The sequence below is a fragment of the Vulpes vulpes genome, chromosome 11 (assembly GCF_048418805.1).
Source record: "Vulpes vulpes isolate BD-2025 chromosome 11, VulVul3, whole genome shotgun sequence".
In the NCBI taxonomy this organism is placed as follows: Eukaryota; Metazoa; Chordata; class Mammalia; order Carnivora; family Canidae; genus Vulpes; species Vulpes vulpes.
In genome coordinates, this window is record NC_132790.1 from 38550743 (window position 1) to 38570923 (window position 20181).

General features: G+C 39.0%; 1 protein-coding gene across 5 annotated transcripts in view; it reads right to left on the reverse strand.

The window, feature by feature from the left end:
* GRM5 (glutamate metabotropic receptor 5) overlaps nt 1–20181 on the reverse strand; it is a 511261-nt gene that overhangs the window by 21118 nt on the left and 469962 nt on the right. The gene's annotated exons all lie outside the window — the stretch shown is intronic.

The following is a 20181-nucleotide window of genomic DNA, read 5'->3' on the forward strand; positions in this document are numbered from 1 at the left end:
ACATTTAATGGTCAATGGTAAAAGAAGTGCAATTCTTATCCTCTGAGAAAAACATTAATATCAATAAATTGGAATTCCTTTAGCATTTACCATATACCAGACATGGTGCTAGGATTTTACATAAATTTAATCCTGGCCACAACCCTGTGGCAGAGGCTCTGTTATTTTTATATCCATTTTGCTGAAGAAAAGAAACCTAAGATTGTAAGGATTAAGTAGCTTGATCAAGGATTTTTCTATACAGGGAGTCTAGTTTAGAACCCACACTTTTAGTCATTGTAATGTGTTCCCTTCTATTGTGTGTGTGTGTGTGTGTGTGTGTGTGTGTGTGTGTTTTAAATAGTTCTTTTCATTAACAAAGCTTCATTGAATGGTATTATGTTTGAGTATTTTATTGGAGACTGGTGATGCCAAAAAAGAGATGTTTCTTGGATGTAAGTTATGCAACCATTAAGTTGAAGTTAAACACTGAATATTGGACTGCCTGAATTGTGGAGAGTAGCTCAAACAGCATTTTTATCAGAACCAGCAATTCACCACACCTGGAGGGTACTAGATATTTCGTCTAAAATAAGTTATAAGATTCCCAACATTAGCCTGCTACATGGTGAATCAAGATGAGCCTTTATATTTGAATGACAGTTTTCAGAGCCAGCATGCTTTCACAGAAGTAATCTTATTTATCCATCAGTTTAAGACTGCGGGCAATTAAAGAGAGTACAGTTACGCTCATTTGCTGGAAGAGGACACTGAGACTTACTTAACTGACTTGACCGAGGTCACAAGCCTTTTTAATAGACAATGACCATTAGCAGAGTTTGGGGCCCAAGATTCTTAAGGTTTATTGCCTTTTTCCCTTCTAAAACTTCAGAAGGGATATGACACTTCATCCATGTCCCTGATATTCAATAGGCAGTGGTAAAAGTGAGTTAGTATCAAAAGACTTGTTTATCCTTGGTATAGTCATTTTCCCCCAAGTTTCTTTTCTTGCTGCCTTAAAATTAATACTAAATAAAATGCACCAAAAGCCATATCATTATTAGTTCTGGATGGAGGCCTTTCTCTTAATTTTTTTTAAGATGTTAAAACTATTTAGTATTTGAATAAAAATGGCTCATTAAATCAAGCCAAGTGGATGGAATGGATTACCTTATTCAATAGACATCAGTTGAGCATCAATTTATTCTAGACAATGGTCTTTGGCCTGGAGATACAGAGATAAATCATCCACAGGTCCCGCCTCACAGAGTTCACAGTGTAGTGGGAAAAGGAAGGGAAGAAGGCAGGATGTTGTTTATGATCATGAGAGAGGGTCTTCTGGAGATTTCTAAGAACAGTTTCTTTTTCTTCTCTTCTCTTTTCTCTTCTTTTCTTTTCTTTCTTTTCTTTTCTTTTCTTCTTTTCTCTTGGCAAAGAAAACACTGGAAACCATGGTCTCTTTTTGCTCTTGGCAAAGAAAACACTGGAAACCATGGTCTCTTTTTGCTAGGACAGCTGTCTGGTGTGGTACTTAGTAATGCTATGCCCATGTTGCCAGCATGAGAGAAGGTAAGCCAATATTTTAAAAAACAGTGGCATGGAAAATTAGAAGAATGTAGGTCTTAGACAATATCTCTGAGTGACTGAATTAGCCTGTTTCATCTCAGAACTTCTTTTCATGTGAGTTTTATCATGTCAGCCACTTTGAATTAGGTTTTAGATTCTCTAATGCCAAAATCCTTCTAGCTTTTACTTTGCTTTTGTTACTTTCTCTACCATAGCCGAGTCTAAGAATTTCTAAGGCTCTTTATAGCATTAGGTGTGGGTATTTGTAAGTTCTGTGTGTATGTGTGTGTATTTATGAAGACCCTAAAGAAGCAAGTTACTAACAAATGTTTTAGTCTAACCATTTGTCTTCTTTTAAATATTGCTTCTTCTTATACATATTATTGTATATAAAAAAGTGTAAGTCTTCACAGAATTAGATTTTTGTATAGGAAGAAAAAGAGTGAGACAGATTGGGTAAAACAAAGGATTAATTTCTCAATAACTCACATTTAGAGAACACCTAAACAACTGGCCTTTATGACCATGGTGCAAAAACCACTGTTAATTTCCTGGAAGCCATGCTAACTATAGTCCTAACCCATGTAAGATTTATAAGGAAAATATTTTTTTCGTTATTCAGATGACCCAAATATATATGAAAATGTATATATTTCTTTTCATATTTGTTTTTTTTTTCACTGTTCCAGGATCACAGTTCCCAAAACCCTTGGAATTTCCTAAGTGTTGTGAGTCATAAAGATGCCTCATGTTATGTTAATAAGGTGATTCCCCCAAAGCACTTAAGGAGGGGGCGGGTTGCCTGAGGAGCCAGCCCTGTGATAGGAGGGTTGGAACATCCGGTCCCACTCCACTGTCCTCCAGGGAGGGGAGGTGGCTGGAGACTGAGTTCAGTCACCAGTGGTCGATGATGCAATCAATTATGCCATTGTAATAAAGCCTCCTTAAAGCCCCAAAAGGACAGGTTTGGAAAGTTTCTGGGGTGGTGCACATATGGAAATGCTGGGAGGGTGGCTTGCCCGGAGAGGGCACAGAAGCTCCACATGCCTTGCCCTATGCATCTCTTCCATCTGAATGTTCTGAGTTATATCCTACAATAAACCTACTAAACCTGTGCTCTGGTAAGTACAATGTTTCTCTAAGTCCTGAGAGTCCCTCCAGAAAAGTACTCCAACCTGAGAAAGGGGTCATGAGACTCTCTGGTTTATAGCCAGTTGGTCAGAAAGATAGGTAGAGCAACTGGCTCAGAAGTCCAAGAAGGGGGTCGTTGGAACCTCCAGTTTACACCCAGTAGGTCAGAAGCACAGGTGATAGGGGTGGTGGAGTAAGGACAGTCTTTGTAGGATTGAACCCTGAACCTGTAGAATTTTCAAGTTAATAGTGCCAGAACTGAGTTGAATTATAGGACACTCAGCTGCCCAAGAGAATTGCTTGTTGGTGTGGGAAGCGCCCATCCCCACTGTCAACATACACATACCCTGGAAGTGGGTATGTGAGAAACCAAAATAACCAGTTACTACGGGTTTAGTGTTGCATTTTCAAACTGATTAATAAGAACCATCACAGGTCAGAGCCCTTATAAGTACTTCAATAAAGCTTTTGGTCATGTTTGCAGAATTGGCATCAGTCTGCAAGGATTTGCCAAAGATTTTCCTCAGTCACCTTTCCTGTCAATAGACTAAGAAAGTATCAAGAAAAACAAAAGAAGGAATATGAAGCTGTGTCCCTATGTGCTCATCCCTTACCTAGTCCAGTTATAGACTGAAGTGGTCTTGGCTCTGATGATTTTGGAATTCTCTTCCAGATGCCATCATGTCTGAGCCTGACTATAGCAACTTTTGCAGCTAGATATTATTTCTTAGTTTTCCCTTTGCCTTCCCGGCTTTGGACAGAATGTTTCAGCCTTTAGTTTTCAGTTATCATTTCCCTTTCCCCCTGTACCAGTATGGACCTTCGTTAAAGTTTTGGAAACATTCAACTTTGTTCCCATGTTGGCTTCTCAAACACCAGCCTAACCTCAGACATATTTCAGATCAAACACCTACCCTGGTGTAACATCTTTAGTGATCAGAAACACAATATCTAATTTTAAAATATATGAGGCAGAGTGCGACATTACATTTTATTTTCCAGATTTATTTGCTGTGTCACCTTTAGGGCTATCCTAACTTTGGATCCTGACAGTGATAAAATAAGAGAAGCTATGATATACATTTGAATAGCATTTCCAATATTGTAGAAAAGTTTTCTTGTGCCATTTGATTCTCTCAACAAAGTTATTAATATCTTCATCTTTCAGGAGAACCTGTGGCTCAGAAAGCTGCACAGTCTGGCTAAGTCTCCATAATTGCCCATCACAGAAACCACATGTTTTACCTACAGACATCATGCTTTTAAATAGCACCTCGCTTCATAATGTCCTTTTACATGAAAAATAAAAAACTTTTCTGAATAATCTGATAATCCATTTGAGGGACTGAAAATGTCATACATAAAGGGAATAATGTATACTTAAGGCACCTGGGCTTGGAACACAGTATAAAGCTATTTCTTTTCCATAGGTCAAATTTCTACACAATGGCCAAGTAGAACAGATCACCCTCTGTGCCCCCCTGCTAATATGGAAATAGGCTGTCCTTCCTCTAGCCGGTGTTAACCTCCAGGTGAGTACACAAAAATCTGAAGGTCAAAGAGGCATAGCTGAGAACAACTGTCAACCAGTGATGATGTGTGGATGGGATATTGCGCGAGAGCAGAACCACACAGGGTGAGATGGTAGACTTTTTCAACAATGCTGAAGTGTTACAAAGAGAACCGAAGGAAATTCCAAGGCAATCTTTCAAGTCAAATTGCTTAGGGGAGAATTCTAGCTGAAGACAGAAGGGAAGTCCTTAAAGATCTCACTTGAGAAGGAAAGAGTAGGGGCCAAATCTAGTTCATAATCACAAAGTAATTCCTTATTTCAGTCTCATCCTTCTGCCCTCTGTGTGTCTGTACACAAGTAAGTATATTCAGATGGTTTACTACCTGTTCCAGCAGATCTTGTGGTTTCTGTATCCAGAAAAAAACAGCTTTTGTCCAGACTTGCAGTGTCAGGTTGATTCACTCAGAGATTGCAGATTGCAGGTTAAAAAAAGAATAATAATAGGCATGATTAATAGCCTGAGAAAATAATGTCAGAGATGAACATAAGTTGGGAAAGTATTTGAGAAGCTGCCAGAGAAGATACTGTTCTGTCCTCTATAAAATAAAAGGAAGGTAGAAGTTGACAGGTGGGGAAGCAATGCAAATAAGCAATTAAAATGTAAAGAATCAGCTATATTGGCCCAGTAATTCTATAAATAGGAATTTATTCTAAAGAAATAGTTCAACATAAGCTGAAAGCCTTCTGTACAAAGATTTTTCCTTTCAGTGTTGTAGAAAAATAGCAGAAACAAAACAAGAGCAAACCACTGGAGAATGATTTAATAAATTATAGCATAGCAAAATTATGGAAATGTGTTAAAAACAAAAGAAAGAATACAAAACTGTGTCCCTATGTGCTCATTCCTTACTAGTCCAGTTATAGACTAGGTAAAGCCTTTCATTTAGCTTCCAGAAAATTCTCCAAGGAAGTATTTTAATCCCTCTTATGATGAGAACTTGTTTTCAGCTATGAATCATCTGAAGTCATTGCCTTTCACCATGTACTTTCTTTTGACGCTATTTGTTTCACAATCAACAGAGGTCCATGAAGATGCAGATTTTAAAACTAACTCTAAGGTGCTTTACAAGTTTACACAACAGGAAAAACTTTTCAGGGAGGAGCACAATGTTGATTGACCAGAAGGAAGATCTCCAGAAGAAAAGGATCAGTCTGGTAAAGCGTTAATTAAAAGTTGCTGGCTTCTCTTTTAGGACTGAGGGGTTTTTCAGACAAAATAGTTTATTATTCCTAAAAACTGATGGGTAGTTTTTCCAACAGGAATGTTTCCTAACATTTTTTAGCATAAAAAGCTAGAAAAGTTTTGAAGTCAGACCAAGCTTGGTAATGAAAAGAAGAGCCAATATTTACTGGATCCTGGGAATATACAAAACACATTCCGAGTAACCAAACTTACTGATTTGATCACTGCAATAGCTCTATAAATTAGATACTACTTCCTATTTTACAAAGGAGGAAGAGCCAGGATATAGGGAGATAAAGTGATTTACCCAAGGTTATGGGATTGGTTAACTCTGACGCATACTGTTTCTCACTAAAATGCTGGTTACAAACACTAGTAGGGCCATTTCTCGAGCCTGGTTCTGTCTCTGTCTCTGAAGACATCCCAGGAACTGTGCTATTTTTTCAAACCTTTCATCTTTTTGTCTGATCTCCTGGCTTAAGTCCTTGCCTCTGATCTTCCTTTAGCTCTTTTTACACTAGTAGATAGGAAGCCTGATCCCTTCTCTTCTCTCTGGTACTGACCTAGGTTACAGTCTGCACTTAGTAACTTCATTTTTTCAGTCTGGGGTAGGAAGCCCAAACCTCAGTGCTTCTCTGCAGAAGCAGATTTCCTCTGAAAGTACTGGAGAATCAGGGACCCTCACTTAGAGCCCTAGCAAGGCCCTGTTCCTATTTTTGTATTCACATTTTGTTATCTTTCTCTTAATAGAGTTCTTTCCCCAAATTGTATGACCTTAAGTCTCACAAAACTTGAATCTACTGGGGCACCTGGGTGGCTCAGTTGGTTAAGTGTCTGATTTTTGGTTTCAACTCAGGTCATGATCTCATTTGCTGTGAGACTGAGCCCCATGTGGACTTCTGTGCTCAGCAGGGAGTCTGCTTGAGATTCTGTCCCTCTGCCCCTCCTTCCTCCCCATCTGCTTGCTCGCTCTTTCTCTCTAAAATCAATCAATCAATCAGGACACCTGGGTGGTTCAATCTGTTAAGCATCTGCCTTTGGCTTAGGTCATGGTCCCAGGGTCCTGAGATCCAGCCCTGCATAGGGCTCTCTGCCAGGCAGGGAGTCTTCTTCTCCCTCTCCTTCTGTACCTACCCCCCACCGCCCGCCACCTCATGCTCTCTCTCTCTTTCTCAAATAAATAAATACAATCTTCTAAAAACTTAGAAATAAAAAAAATAATAAAAACTTAGAAATAAATAAATACATCTTAAAAAAAACCCACACACCCAATACTTGAATCTACTGCTTCCCAGAGTTTGCCTCCTCTCCCACAAGGAAACCATAAACCATCTGTGTTATATTAGTGGACTTACTAATGTTTCCTGAATTAATGTTTCCCCAGTGGAAATTTTGGGGATCAGGTGAGAGATAAAATTCTTAATCTTAACAGGTGCATATTAATGGTACTTGTATACATGTCATTTTTTTTCCGGTTCTAATCACTTCTCTAACTCAGCAGGTTTTCCCCAGACAATTCTGATATACAATATTTTGTCCTGTTTTTTTCCACATGTCCCCTAATACTTATGAAGCCATGGGTCCTCCAATGGGACAGGACCTGTATGATCCCCATTACATGTGTGGGTTAATGAATCTTTGATTTTTATCACCATCCAGACTGGCTTGCAGGATCTGGGTGCTCCCACACGCCCTAATTCAGGCTGCTGGAATGTAGGCTGCATTTGAAAGTGACATGCAGGTAGAAGAGTTTCCTTTCTTTATCTCAGCCCTCCTCTCCTGTTGGTCTTTAGAAGAGTCCTTCTCTCTTCTTTCAGAACACTTATTTCAAATTCTAATTAGATATCAGTTTGCCTACTAGCTTACTATTTTATCCCTAAACTGTAAACTTCACCGGAGCAAGGGCATGTGTGTACCTCTTGCAATCACCTAGCACGGGCAGGGCTTGGCATATAGCAGCAGCCGGCAAACGCTTTTTTGCATGGCTTCAGCTTTTACCATTTACCAGAAATGGTAAAAGTAAGAACGTTTATCAAAGGCAAGGAGATAGTATTGATCCAAACCTAGCTCCATCTAAACTGCCTTTCTCTTCTGTTGTACACATGCTGCCATTTGCTGAATCTGATCACAACAGTTCTGTTGGGCACCCTTCTTCTTCTGTCCTCTTCCTTCACCTTTGTTGCTCCAGCCCCACGGCCACACAAAAAACTTTTCCTTTTCTCTACTTCTGCTTCTCTTGACTGCTGAGGGACAAATAAGAAGTGTCTCCAAGGATTGCCAAGAATCTTAGTTCCCCCTCCTCTCAGGTTTAAAACTCAGGGTTTTTGACAGAACCAGAAGGAGGTAGTGGTGACAGAGGGAGATGGCCATGTTCCTGGTCCCTGCATGTATGTGAAGGACTGAGGAATGAGGGAGTTCATGCTTCCTGTGACAGTGACAGCTACCTGAAAGTGGTGATGACCCCCAGAGAGAGGAGAGCCTTTGTGTGAAGTCCTGGGTTGCTGAGTTGTGCCCTGACTCAATGTGAGCTTCACAAAAATCATCTCTCCTCTAGTGCACTGGTCAGAATATACTAAAATCACAAGTCTGTGACAAAGGACTGCCTTTCTACCTCCCTTTTAGTCTTTGTTTCATTGTTTTAATAGTATCATTTAAATAAATGCAATTATACTTCTCTTGATTTTAAGGTAATGTCTCATGGTTTATTAAAATCACATATAACTACAGCAGATGGATTTACTAATTTTGCCATTTCTGGGCAGATTCCACATTATTCAATATCTGTCACAATAAATAGAAAGTGATATTTTTCTAATTTCATAATGAGAGATACCTAAAGAAACATTATATGAAGATGTTGCTTCAAAGGTCTTTTCTTTAGTAAATTTACTTGTTTTTCTTAAGTACTCATTATATACTAAGTATTCAACTAGGTGTTGCATGGTGATCTAGAATTACAGGGGTTTATTATGGCAGAGTGTGATAAACTAGTGTGTGCAGCTATATGGATCACATATACTATATATGTGCATATAAACTCATATATGGATGCATATATGCACACAGAAATGCACACATATCTCTAATCATACAAAAACACACACATATAGGTAGATATACAGTAGTTCTCCAAATTTTCGTAAACAGATTGGGTTTTAGTTTGCTCAAGATAGGTAGTAAATCAAGGTAATGAAGTGTACTGGCTTTGGAGTTAGCCAACATGAGTTCGGTTCCTAGCATTACCACTTACTAGCTGTATGACTTTGGGTAACTTATATAACTTTTATTAAATTTTCTCTTTGAATAACAGGAGCAAGGTTACTTGACTCATAGTGTTGATGTTTTACATGAGGATTTTAGCATTTAATTTCACAAAGACATTACGAGGTAGGTTACATCATCATCCTCATAAAAAGATAAAAGATAAAGAAATTGAGCCACAAAATGGTTAAGTGACTTGCTGAAAGGAACATATCTGAGCTGTTGAACTCTAAAGCTTGTACTCTAGAATTCTAGAACCAAAATTAGCAAAGGGATGACTAAAAGGGAAAAGAAAACTCAATTTAGAAAAAAAGCAAGGAGAAGCCAAAGATAGGGAGAGAAGGATAAGAGGCAAACATAAGTGCCAGGCACTGTGTTAGGAGTTTTTCTATATTGTCTCAAGCATCTTTACAACACTGGGGAGGGATAATGATGACTTTATCCAAAAGAGAACTGTAGTTCACACAGCTGATGAATGTTGATATTGGAATTCCATAGTAGGTGGTACTTCTTATAAATAATATACTCAGACACATATCATGTGTCTTATTCTCATCATAGTGATTGGTTCTGTAGTTGACATTAAGAAAACACATTTCACAGCCTCTGACCTCAAAGAGTTTATAATCCTGATGGGGATCACAAACATGGACATTGTAAACAATCAGAGAACACTAAATCCATGGTGATGATAACACCACATGTGGCTGCAGACCGACTGATCATAGAACTAAAATGGCAAATGTCATGATGGAATTCTAATTTAACCTGGTCTGAGAGGCACAGTGTGCTGTCATGGGTTGTTGAACACGTAGGTGAAAAGACATGATGTTATTTTCTTTTTTTAGATTTTGTTTATTTATTTTAGAGAGAGAGAAAGAGAAGGGACAGAGGGACAGAGATAATCTCCAGCAGACTCTCCTCAGAGTGCAGAGCTGGACCTGGGGCTTGATCTAATTACCCTGAGATCATGACCTGAGCTGAAATCAAGAGTCAGATTCTTAATCAACTGAGTCAAAATAATGATGTTATTTTTCTATGACTCTTCTTCTCACATAGGACCTATCAGACTGAATGGCTTAGCTTTCTCTATCCCTGGAGTAAAGGTTCAGAGAGGGCAAGAAGAGGAAAACCAAAGGAAGCAAGCTCACTGCCTGCTTGTTATTGCCATGTCAGGGCCACATCTGTATCCCTGTGCCCACATCAGTGACTGGAACCTGGCAGGCTTTAATAAAAGAAATGTGTTGATTGAAAGAATAAATGAAGGAGAAAAAAAAAAAAAAGATTATTTCTGGAGATCTAGAGAAATCACAAGGGAAAGAAAAAACACACATACAACCAGGACCCATAGTATCATGTTATCCCACCTTTGAGGCCTTTCCTGTCTGCTCTTAGATAATAACTATGTCCGTTTCTGTGCCCCTGCAGTACCCCTGACAAAGACTTGAAGCACCTACAACTCTCTACTGACATTATCTGCTTACATCTATGGCTCTGCTTTGAGGAAAGGCATTATCTAGGGGGAAGGACAGTATTATATTCATCTTTATCATCTCCAGTGCCCAAAATATCATCTAGTTCATAGCAGACAACATGATGAATAATAGGTTCTCAGCAAACAGTACCTGTTTATTATTACTGTCGGGATGATAAACATGCACTGAGCAGAGAACCTTGCTTTCTTGTGACTGACTTCCGCCCAACTCTATCTAGCCAACTTGTTTTTGTTGTCTGGTATACAACTGAGATCCTCCTACCTCTACTGACTTCAATTCACTAAGTTTAATTTGGATCCCATGCACCATAAAAGTGTGCATTGCCCCCTTGTGTCTCCTTTAGTGTAACACCCCACGAACCCTTCTTGGTATTTCTTCCCCTTGCTGTGAGGCTCTGCTGCCCTCTAGGGGGCCTTGTTCATCTCACACTTCTCAGGACCCAGTTTGATCAGCATCTGACAACCTGGTCCTGAGGTGGGACCACCATGTTCAGGGCTGGGCTGCCAGCTCCCAGGGTTCATCTGCTGGCTCTTGACATCCCCATCTTATAAACTTGTGGCTATATAATGTAATGGGTTTAAGGATATGGTACTTGGGCATCGGTAAGCAAGGAGGATGTCAAGAACTGAAACCCATCACAAGTGGAGGTTTTGAGAAGGCTGCCATGGGGTCTCGGTGTGCTTGGTACCAACAGGATCCTCAGTTATGGGTATTCCACTTGCATCTTGGTAGTTTACATATAACATCAAAATTTATTCTATGGAATCCAGTAGCTGGCTAATCGAAGTGTTATACCTGATGAATGAACAATGATTTTTGTCTTTGTGTGGGCCTCTGGAGACAAAGAACATCCTCAAAGTGTCTGGGGCCTAAATTTCTTCTTGTGGAAGGCCAAACTGTTTGCAGGACATATGGCCCTTAGCCATATCCAGTACTAATGACCCTTAGCTCTGTCTACTTTGACTTCTCTGGAGCTACTGACCACTTCTTCATTTATGAATCATTCTTTTTCCTTTTGTGTTAGCACTTGCACCTAGGTGTCAGGAGGACTAATGTCTGTTCTTTAGGAATTCTTTGTCTAGTCCTTGGACTTGCTTTCTTTATCTAGTCTCTGGTTCTGCCCTTGGCTCTCCCAAATTATACTTCAACACAAAACTCTCTTGATTTTCAGGCCAGTTTTTCCAGCAGCTTCCTGGACTTGTTCACTTAGATGTTTTCTTGGGAATCTTGAATTTAACAATTCCAAAATTAAGTTTGTATTTTTTTCTTCAAACTTTCTCTCTTTTACTTTATCATCTCTGGTCCCAAATTTCTCATTTCATCCTATTATAATCAAATGTGGATGGCTCCCCCAGTCCTTTTATTTCATCTCTAGCCTGGACTTCTCTAAGCTTATATGACATAGTATGAATGAGTCCAAAACTGAACACTTGATTTTACTCTTCAAAACTCTCTTCCCCAAGTCTGAATTACAATAATTCCAATCCTTCCATTTACACAGGTCAAAAACCTAGAGCTCATCTTTAAGTCCTGTCATTACACTTTCTATTTGAAATCACTGTATTCTTTTACTTATCCTGTCACAATGGATGTCTAACTGATTTCTTTCTTTCCTTCTCTTCTTTCCACTCTACATTCTATCTATAGAAACAAGACAGATTTCTTTAACATATTAATCTTATTGTGTAATTCTTTGAAACTTCCAAAATTTTCTATCACATTCAGGACAAAAAACAAAATTTGCACCTCACCTAGTCTGATCCTCAAGTGCCTGTCTGCATTTTTTCTCTGTTCTCCCCCCTTCTTTTTTTACTCCAACCACAAGACAATATGGTTCCTGCCTCAAGATCTTTTTATCTGCTATTCCCTCTGCCTGAAACACTTAGTCTCCACCTCCCAGATCTTTATGCATCTTATTTTCTCACTTCATTTTGCTCTCTGTTCAGCTTATTCAGAGAGGCTATTCATGTTTTAGATATCTAAAACTATCTAAAATAACTTGCCAAAGCTCACTGTAGTTCCTTACCTCGCTTCACCTTTCTTTATAGCAAGTATACCTATCTGGAATTATCTGATGTATTTGTTTAATATCTGGAATTATGTATTGTTTATTTTTTGGTGTCATTCTCTTCGAATATAATTGAAATTCTGTGAGGGCTGAAATTTTTATTCACCACTTTATCCTCAAAGCTTAGAGAAGTTCCTGGTACACAGCACACTCAATTAATACTTGCTAGATGTACTCGGTTAATAATGTCAGGGCATTGAAATATAATCCTAGTCCTCATATAACTCATGTAACTTTGCTTGATTTTCAATAGGGTGATGTATATAAAATGCATTATGTATTAGTTTGAAAATATTTTAAAAATAGCATCTATTATCTCAATAGCATCCAATATCTGATTAAATATGTTTAAGTTGAGGATAAGTAAAAATTAAACATGGCTAACATTTTGAGGCTGGGAAGTAGCATTTGTTACATCTAACAAAAAGAGATAATGAAACTACTACAGAAGAATTTATTTGATATAAAAGAGTGAGTTTTGGATGTGTTGAGGTTGAGATGATGCCAGGTATGAAGATAGTACCATCCACTTATCATTTGAAGACTAACAACTAGAGCTTAAGGAAAACACTTGATAAATGAAAGTGCCATGATGGCTGGGTTCTCCAAAGAAAAGAACACAAGGAGAAAGGAGCCAAGGACCATGGGTCGATCTTAGAGAACATTTGCAGCTAGAAGAGGAAGTGGCCCCAAGTAGCCCTAAACTCTGTACCTTTGTGCCTGCTGTTATCTCATGCTGGAATGTCTTCCCTTACCTAAGCAACTTGAACACTTCTACTTATCTTTCTTTTCAATGCTACCTCCTATGTAAATGTCTTTAGTAAATCCCTGAGAGTTGACATTGATAACTGATCCCCCCCTTTTCAAACCAACAGGAATATTTTTTTTTTCAGCTAAAGAGTAATGGAGGATATAATAAGGCACAGTATGAAGAATATGAGGAGTAGCCTGGCAGTCATGGATTTAAGTCAGCTCAATCATAGGCTAAGTGTACAGTCTTGGAAAAAATTATTTCATCTCTCTGAGTCTCTGTTTCTTCAGATATAAAAATTAGTGTATGTTTACTTTCCAAGGTTGTACAACTTAAATGACATATGTAATAGCACAGAGCACACTGAAGGAGCTTGAGAAATACTTGTTCTCTTTTTTTTGTGTGTGTATGTGTTGGGGGAATTTGGGAGGAATGCTAGAATCATCCGTGGCCAAATGGCTCAAGAAAGGTGGAAAAATTATTTTAACCAAGACTAGATAAAAGGATATTCTTATCTTTCCACTGTTTACTTCTTCCTTAACAATTTTATCTTTACCAAGGGAATGGAGTTTGAGGAAAGAGAATCATTAACTCACAGAATTATGCCTAAGGCTTACTTTCTTTTAGTATGAAATGTTATGTGTTGAAAGAGATCTGACTTGCATGTCCCAGATATGGTGTAGCTAGTTCAGTTCCAAGAAGGGCTAATGCAAATAAAAGGAACGTTTCTGAAAATAAAATTTTGAAAATGCTTAGTATACCCCCCACCCAATTTATATCAATTAATTGAGAATATTTTAATCAAATTCAAGTCGTAACAAATGAAATCACTAACATCACATGCAATTAAAATTCACTGTAATCACAGCATTCAAGAATATCAATTCATTATACAAAGGGAATGTTTTAGATGCAATTCATCAAAATCATCCAGACATAGTCTTTTATAGTTCCACAAATATACTTTCAATTATTGCAGAGCCAAACCATTTAATTAATCATTTCAAAACTTTTCTCTTCCCCCAAATCAAATACCTGAAACATATCGTTCATTACACTACAACCAATCACATCTAAATCATCTTAGCATTTACCTCTACATCCCAGTGAGAGACAGAAATATATTTAAATAGTATATTAACAAGCAGTGGTAGAGCAAGACTTGACAAGTTGACTTATTCTCTTGGAAAATGAACTACCGTTGAGTACTGATTCACCATTATGGAAGGGACTAGATCTTTGCCAGAAGCTAGAAAAGTGAGTCTTTACTAGTCATTCACTCACATATTTATTGGAGAACCTTTTAACACAGTCACTGTGTTAGTTGCTGATGATAGAAACATAGAAAGCAATGCCTACAAGAAACTTACAGTCTAGGGGCACGTGGGTGGCTCAGTGGTTGAGTGTCTGCCTTTGGCTTGGGTCATGGTCCCTGGGTTCTGGGATCAAGTCCTGTATCAGATTACCTGCAGGGAGCCTGCTTCTCCCTCTGCTTATGTCTCTGCCTCTCCCTATGTGTCTCTCATGAATAAATAAAATATTTTTTAAAAAGAAACTTATAGTCTAGCAGAGAAAAACAAATATAATACAATTTGAGGGATTCTACATGAAAGGACTCAGTAGGTCCAATGGAAATGCAATTTATGAAGAGGTATATTATTTGCATTAGGAATTGGAGGGTAAGAAGGTGTTTTCTAGGTAGAAGGAAGATAAATACAGGTATTAGTAGAGGCAAAAAAGAATAGAACATACACAGGCTGGGGCATACCAAACAAAGAAATAGCTGAGGCATGGTATGTTTGGGGAACTATATGCAGTTTGGTACTGCTGGGATATGTGGTATGTGTTTGGAGAAGCACCGGTGGAAGGGCTGCTGGGGAATTGGTGGAGTAGATTGGTGGCTGGACCTCAGGTTGAGAAGGTCAAGTCTTGAAGGGTCAGGTCCTTAAGGGCTTTGTGAGCCATGTAAAAGAGTTTTAGATTTTTATATTTTAAGGATTGTATTCTTACTATTTGAAGGTTGGGTAATGTGATCAAATTCAATGTTTAGGAAGATGGCTCTGGCACTGGTTGGGACAGGTTGGTGTATCAATAATAGAGATTTAGGACCTTGTGTCAGTCGTTCAGACAATAGGTTATGGAGTTCTGATCCATGGCAGTATCAGTGAGAATGCAAAAGATAAGGTAATGTAAGTTGAGAATATGATTGATTGGACGTGAAGCATCAAGGAAAGTGAAGAGTCAAGACTGACACAGGTTTGGGCAATGAGGTTGAAGGTGTAACTTTTATCCAGAGAGAAAATGTAAAAATAGGAAAAGCTTTCAATGATAATGTCTAGAGAAGTGATGATGAGGTAATTTTTAAATTTCTTGGTCAAAATAATATTTTCCTCTGATATCCTGTCTTGTATGTTATAATTATTCAGGATGTCAAAAACACTGAATTCTAAAAATTGACTTAAATATTTGCATGAAATTGGTGCTTAAGAAATGTTTGGTGGACTTCAACCATACCTGACCACTTAAAAAAAAAAAAAGACTTCATTTATTTTAGAGAGAGAGCATGAGCATGAGGATGGGGAGAAGATAAGCAGAATCTCAAACAGACTCTGTACTGAGTGTGGAGCTCCACACAGGGCTCAATCTCAGGACCCTGAGATGATGACCTGAGCTGAAATCAAGAGTCAGAGGTTAATCAACTGAGCCACCCAGGTGCCCAACCTGACCACTTTTAAAAAGTATTTTCCACCATTTCACATATTTTTAAATTGATAACTTTACAAATAGTCTTCATTTCAAGAAAGGAAATAAAAATAAATCATAAAAAATCATAACTGGTAAAAATGTAACCATGTACTTAGTCTGATTCTGTTAGGAAACATATCCTATTCCTTGTGCTAATTTAATTTCAGTAAGTGCTATCTGCATTATGTGGATATTTCAGCCAAAACAACAACAACAACAACAACAACAACAACAACAACAACAAACCCCTGAAATGTCTTTCTTGTGCATACTTGCTTTGATGACCAAACTGCACTGACTTTGGACCTTAACTAGATCATAACTCAGCAGAATACTCTGGACAGTGGCTTTAAGTCTCACAGAAAGAGATAGTACTAAGGGAAAGGGTTAATAAAAGAAAATGGGGCAATGGGTAATAATTTCATTGGGCAAGGGGGTTAAACAGGATGGTATCCAACCTAAATTAAAATACAGCAAAGATGACACTTTTACCAATGTCTTCTTTTGATCCTGACCTTTAATTGATTCCTACAAATTCTTTGTACCCTTTCAAATATAGTATTAGCATTTACAATTTCTAGTTGTGAACTCTAAAGCCAAGCTCCTGGGATTAGAACCCTTTCTAGATATCTGTCCTTGGGCAATTTGTTTTGCCTCACTGTGCCTTGATTCTCTCATTCATAAAATGTTACCTACCTCATGGGGTTGTCTTAAGATCTGATGAAAGTTTCTGAGGCACTGATAATAATGCCTGACACAGTATAAATGCTCAGGAACAGTTAGCCGTTAGCATCTACATCAGCATTCTGATCATCCTCATTTCACGTCTTACACTCCACCTTCTCTTCTGTAGTTTCAGCCTGTTTAAACTTTTGCCTGGAGGGTCTAAAAGCTTGATTTTAAATCTAGTAGTAGTGACTGCCTGACCCCATACTCAGTGTCCTTTCTCATCTGCCTCCCTCTGGCAGCCCCAAGCCTCATCTTACTTGCACTGAGCACTCTGGTACAAAATGGTGCAGACTCTGACTCATTAACTTTTATTGAAGTAAAAGGCTACCTACCCCTTCATCATGCTTTGATGCCCTCTGGAAATGGTGTGACCTAGCATGTGACAGGGCAGACTGGCTTCTCAGTCAGAAGGTCCAGTTTTAGAGAGAGCCTTACATTTTAGGTCTAAAGTTTCTTAACTGCAATAGTGGTGTTCAAACCCTGGTTTAGCCCCTTACCACTTTGGGCAAGTGTCTTTGTCTTTCTAATGTTTGGTGTCTTCATTGGGATAATGGGCAAAGGACATATCCACTAAGGGGCTAGTATCCAAAATATATGAAGAATTTATACAACTCAGCACCAGAAAGCCCCTAAATAATACAATTAAAAATGGGCAGAAGCTATGAACAGACATTTCTCCAAAAATGACATATAGATGGCTAACAGACACATGAAAAGATGCTCAACACCATTCATCATCAGGGAAATGCAAATCAAAACCACAATGAGATATCACCTCACAACTGTCAGAATGGCTACAATCAACAACACATTTTCATACAAATGTTGGGTGAATGTGGAGAAAAAGGAACCCTTATGCACTGTTGGTGGGAATGCAAACTGGTACAGCCACTGTGGAAAAAAGTATGGAGGTTCCTCAAAAACGTAAAAATAGAACTACCATATGATCCACTTATTTCACTACTGAGTATTTACTCAAAGAATTCAAAAACAGTAATTCAAAAAAATATATGCACCCCACCGTTTATTACAGCACTATGACAATAGCCAAGATATGGAAGCAACCCAAGTGTCCATGGATAAAGAAGATGTGATCTATCTATCATCTATCTATCTATTATCTATCTATCTATCTATCTATCTATCTATCTATCTATCTATCTATCTATCTCATTCATGGTGGAATATTATTCAACCACAAAAAAGAATGAAATCTTGCCATTTGCAACAACATGGATGGATCTAGAAGTCTTAATGCTAAGTGAAATAAGTCAGAGAAAGGCAAAGACCATATGATTTCATTCACGTGGAATTTAATAAAACAAGTAAACAAAAAGAGACAAACGAGCAACCAACCCCCCCCCCCCCAACTCTTAACTATAGAGAAAAAAACAGTGATTACCAGATAGGGGGTGGGTGGGGGAATGGGTGAAATAGGTGAAGACGATTAAGAGTATACTTATCTGAGTAATGTACAGAATTGCTGAATCAATATCTTGTACACTTATAACTTACATAGCACTGTATATTAATTATACTAGAATTACAATTTTAAAAAAAGAAATGAATTGGATTAAATAATAGTATGCATGGGCACTTGTTGCATCCCCAATAAATCAAAGGTCTTGATAGAAGTTGGTTTAATTCCTGAAGAATAGACAGTGGAAGCATGATCAACTCAATTAAAAAGGCAATTCTGGTGACAAAGTGTGTGGCAGGAAAATATTTAGGTAAGACTCCTCTACAGCGTATGACAATAGTATGTCTGTTTTTAAAATTTAGCCATCACTATGTAGGAAGTAATGCTGATTTTTCCCCCAGCTTTTATATGCACCGTCTGTATAGGTATGGAAATGTGCTATCAATGATGAGGGGAAAACCAACAAGTTTGTGTTAGGAATATTCTTCAGTTAGTACATCTGGGAAACTGCACATCTACTGCTCGCGCGGCTTTCTACAACAGTTCGCCTCCAGCTGCTTGCATCCAGCTGCCTGTACAAGCCCAGGGTGACGGTCCCGCATTGTTACCGCGCAAGCTCAGGGAAATGCTCCCCACTTCTCCCCCCACCCCGCCCCCGCCCCACCTCCCCCAGCTGCCCAGAGAACCCCGCCTGCCACCTAGTGGCCAGAAGAAGGATCAAGCCACTGCTGCTCGGGGTGGGCGTGGAGGGTTGCTGGGGCAAGGAAAGGAAGAAAGGGGAAGGTCCGGAAACAGTTGACACATAGAGCCCGGTTCTTCACTGGCACCACTGAGGATGGTTAGAAATGCCCTGGAGTGAAAGGCTGTCTGCTCCTTTCAGCTCGCGACTTGCTCTCTGTCTGGCACTGTCCTCCCTGGAGATGCAGTCACAAAGCAGTGTCTGCACAGTGAATACAATTAAATGAAAGCCTCTGGAAATGTCCAAGGGGAAATTAGATAACATGTGCTTTGATGCAGGGATTTGGAGTTTGAAGGTGAAAAAGACGGGCAAGACATCAGAAGTCTGTATCTGCTTAGCTCCAGTTCAACATATTAGCATTCTGCTAATGTGTCTTTGTAAGTTCTTCTCTGAAGCCAATTTGCTCGGTTTTTCTCAAGTATCATCAGACATTTCCAATATCTTTGAGATTAAAAGGAGTCCTAAAGTTGAACTTCTGTTATGAGTGGATGCTGAGATCAATTTTTTCTTATTTATATTTTTATTAGTTAACCCAACAAACGGGAAAGTGCTTGCTGGTCTACTTGGGCTAGGATATTTGGTTCTCATTTTGCTGTCCTAGAAGGCACTAAATCTGTGTGTGGCAGAGAAACTTCTGTCCTGGTCCATTTTTCAGCAACGGGCTGCACACTTGGCTGTACCCCATGGCTGGGTAGTCCTTCAGAGCACCAGGCACTGTTCACCCTGAATTCAAATACCCTCTTATTTCCTTCAGATGCTCCTACTGTGCCTTTTCCCTCAGTATCATAATGTGTCTGCCTGAGTCGAACATACTCTCTGGAGTGCCTGACTCCCACCAGAGGGTCAAGTGGACCTCGCTGTCTTCAGTTTCTGACCAAGACACTGGTGGGGGCCAGAGTGAAATGAACAGACATGGCATAAAGAATGGTTGAGATGGATGATGTAGAATAATGGGAATCTTTTATCCTTTGAGTAGCGTAAGTAAGAGGGATCAGTACGGCTAGATCTCCTTTTTACCTCCTATATTACCACAATAGCCATGTACTGAGCTTCTACCCAACCTAAGGATAAATAAGAAAATGTTCCTGCTCTCAGCGATTTCTGGTAGGATGTGTGTGAGTGTGCGTGTGATACATATGACCAAAGTAAACCCCCATGGAATGTCATGGAACCTCACCAGAATTTTGCATGGAGAAGACCGTTATCTCCTCTCTCCCTGCCTAAGCCAAGATATCTTTTAGGGAATGTGATGGTCAGAATACAATCATTTAGTTGAGCTCCAGGTCTTCCAGAGTAACATCTTCAGTCTCTCTCTGACTCTGATACACCTGCCTTCCTCTTATAACAAACCCTGTGATTACCTTGGTTTCCCTCCAATAATTCAGGATAGTCTCTTCTCAAGATCCTGAACATAATCACACCCACAAAGTCGCTTTTGCCATGTAAGGTAACATACTCAGAGGTTCCAGGAAATGGAATGTTACCATGTTTGGAGGTCACTACTCTGCCTACCACAGAGGACATACATGTTGATATTAAA